Source organism: Enhydra lutris, unplaced genomic scaffold (genome assembly GCF_002288905.1).
Source record: "Enhydra lutris kenyoni isolate GAN:26980312 unplaced genomic scaffold, ASM228890v2 scaffoldscaffold14, whole genome shotgun sequence".
Classification (NCBI taxonomy): domain Eukaryota; kingdom Metazoa; phylum Chordata; class Mammalia; order Carnivora; family Mustelidae; genus Enhydra; species Enhydra lutris.
The window spans coordinates 40202653-40205449 of record NW_019154098.1 but is presented as its reverse complement, the minus strand read 5'-3'; the positions used below and the strand labels follow the sequence as shown (position 1 = coordinate 40205449).

Genomic DNA, 2797 nt, shown 5'->3' with positions numbered 1-2797 from the left:
AGAGAGAGAGAGGGAGAGAGCGAGCACAGGCAGACAGAATGGCAGGCAGAGGCAGAGGGAGAAGCAGGTTCCCTGACGAGCAAGGAGCCTGATGTGGGACTCCATCCCAGGACGCTGGGATCATGACCTGAGCCGAAGGCAGCTGCTTAACCAACTGAGCCACCCAGGCGTCCCACAAAGTAGAATAATCTTAAAGAGTACAAACTTACACTACTTCACAAATTTGTCCTAGACTGGCCACGGGAAAGGGTTATTGATGATATTAAGCATCTATGACCAGAACCTGTTCCGTCATTATATCCATAATCAAAAGCATTGTTAAAGGATTTTTAACAGATTTTTAAAATTTAAACTTTAAATTTTAAAATTTACAGATTTTTCTATATTTGTATTATGTCAATAGGAAGTCTGCCTTTTCAGTAGTTTTAACATTACTGTTTCCAGAACCATTTCTGTGGCTACAAAACATTTCACAGATTAAAAAACAAAACAAAACAAACAAAAAACCAAAACAAAACAAATCTCTCCCTAGATCCACCCTACTTCATTTCCCCCAGCCTACAAAGTAGATTTCACCAATAGCATACTGCGTGGATATAAGACTTTTTAAAAGCTTATTCTTGAGATAGTGTAGATTTTTTAAAGCATATTTTAGGTTTTAAGTTTTATAATAATCTTTCATAACTAAAAATAGAAGGAGCTCGCCTTTATTCTAACACAAGGACCTAAATTCTCTTCAATAGTATGTGTATATTTTAACCATATTTTGAAATATCTTAAAACAGCCTTTGCATTTAGGGTACTGTGCATCGTATGGACACATCTGAGACCCCCTACATATCTGTCTGTCATTTTTACTCATGATCAAGGTGTAAGGGAAGGGAATTTGCCCTTTTAAACAGTATGGAATAATTGGCTTGAATTCTAGATTTTTCCTGAGCCATAATTTTTTTCAATAGGAGTCTTCTTAAAAATTGAGAAAATCTGAGTTAGTTTGCAGGGTAGTAGCTGTGAGGAAAAGACTGACAGACTGTGGGTGAACTGGAGTGGAGAAGGGGGGCGCAGAGGAGGAGCTGAAACCAAAAACACAGGTAGAACAAAGAAACTGGTACTCACTGCTCCGAGGGATTGTGTGCTTTTGTTGCATTGGATAGTTGAGAATTTGCTCTAGCTTTTTCCCTCCCATGTAGATATTCATAAGAATGGATCTGTTTGGAATTAGCAAGTTGATGTGATTTTCTTCACAAAGGTAAAGAGGCCTTTTCCCTCTTGCCAAGGTGAGGTCAGATCTGATCACCAGCTACTTAGAGGGGAGTGGGGAATGTGAGCCCCATTATGGTTTCTTGATAAATAATACAATTTACAATTTGCTGAGTTCCTGTTACTGATCAGGCACTCCGTGTGGCTTTTGCAGACACTCTTTTTTATCCATTCAGCCATCCTAAGAGGAAGGTACAATTATCCCTGTTTTGCTATTGAAGAATCGGATTCAGAGGGACTAAATAACTTAGTCAAAGCTATCCTGCTCTTAAAGGGCAGAAGTTACCCTGAGAACAGGCCACTTTGTTTTCAAGGCTGGTGGCCCTTTTCCCACAATGTGCAACAACACAGGGGAGTCTGGAATGCTGAGATGGTCCTCCAAATCTATGGCAGTGTCTGAAATGTTTGTCTTACTCAGCTCTTGCTTATGCAAAGGATTTCAGTACATTCCTGCTCCAGAAAAATTTACCCCTGGGGAAAGGAGTTTGTTATTGTAAATAACTACTTATTTCTTCTCACATTCTTTATTCCACTCCCCTCTGTACCTCCATAGATCAGGAACGTTTGTAAAAAGTCAGTGGTTCATTTAGACTGCAGCTAATGTTTCTTGGAATTCTTTTTAATTTCTTAGGATACTATAAGATGGAACCAAATTATTGCTGCCTTCCCCTATTACCATTGAGCTATCTTTTGATATTTCAAATATGAGCTATTTCTGGAAGAAATAATAGAACTGTTTATGTTGTATCTCTTGTAACCTATTGAAAATTTCAGGAACTTTAGAAAAAGGTAAAGAACCATAGTTAAACAGAAAAAGAAAATAAAAATATACCAGCTATGTACCCTGTGTTCCTGAAAACTGGCACGTTGTAGTAGCTTAAACCTAAAGATGGAATTAGAAATACTAATTAGGTTATGATTTACATAACTGCTCACCTAACTTTTCAAAAATGAATGAGAAATAATGTTCCCAAAAAAAGAATGTTCCGCCCCAAAATATTGTTCCCCAAAAGAGAAATAATGTTCCCAGACTTTTCTTCTTTCTCTTCTTCTTTCCTCCTCCAATGATTCAATAAATGTTTATTGAGTCCCAATTGTGTCCTAGGGCTATCAAATTTCTGTAGCCTCCTGGCTGGTCCCCAGTTTTTTTGCATGTTCTGTGTGTAGTCAGTAATGAGATACTAATTAAGAACACAGAATCAAAATTCAATATGTTTTCATTAATTATAAAAGCCAAGTAGATTGATTGATGAAAGTTCATCTTTGGAAAGGAGAGATGCTGTCATTCATCAGTCTAGGTGATGTCCATAACAGACATGATAACTATCAATATAAGTATAAGGCTTTGGGGGTGATGCTTTTTTTTTTTCTTTTTTAAGATTTTATTTGTGTACTTGACAGAGACAGAGATCACAAGTAGGCAGAGAGGCAGGCAGAGAGAGGGGGAGAAGCAGGCTCCCTGCTGAGCAGAGAGCCCAATACAGAGCTCCATCCCAGGACCCTGAGATCATGACCTGAGCTGAAGGCAGAGGCTTAA

At 38.2% G+C, this 2797-nt stretch overlaps 1 protein-coding gene across 1 annotated transcript in view; it reads left to right on the top strand.

The window, feature by feature from the left end:
• The window catches only part of LOC111146606 (carboxypeptidase Q), a 496537-nt gene that overhangs the window by 397880 nt on the left and 95860 nt on the right, over positions 1–2797 (top strand). The gene's annotated exons all lie outside the window — the stretch shown is intronic.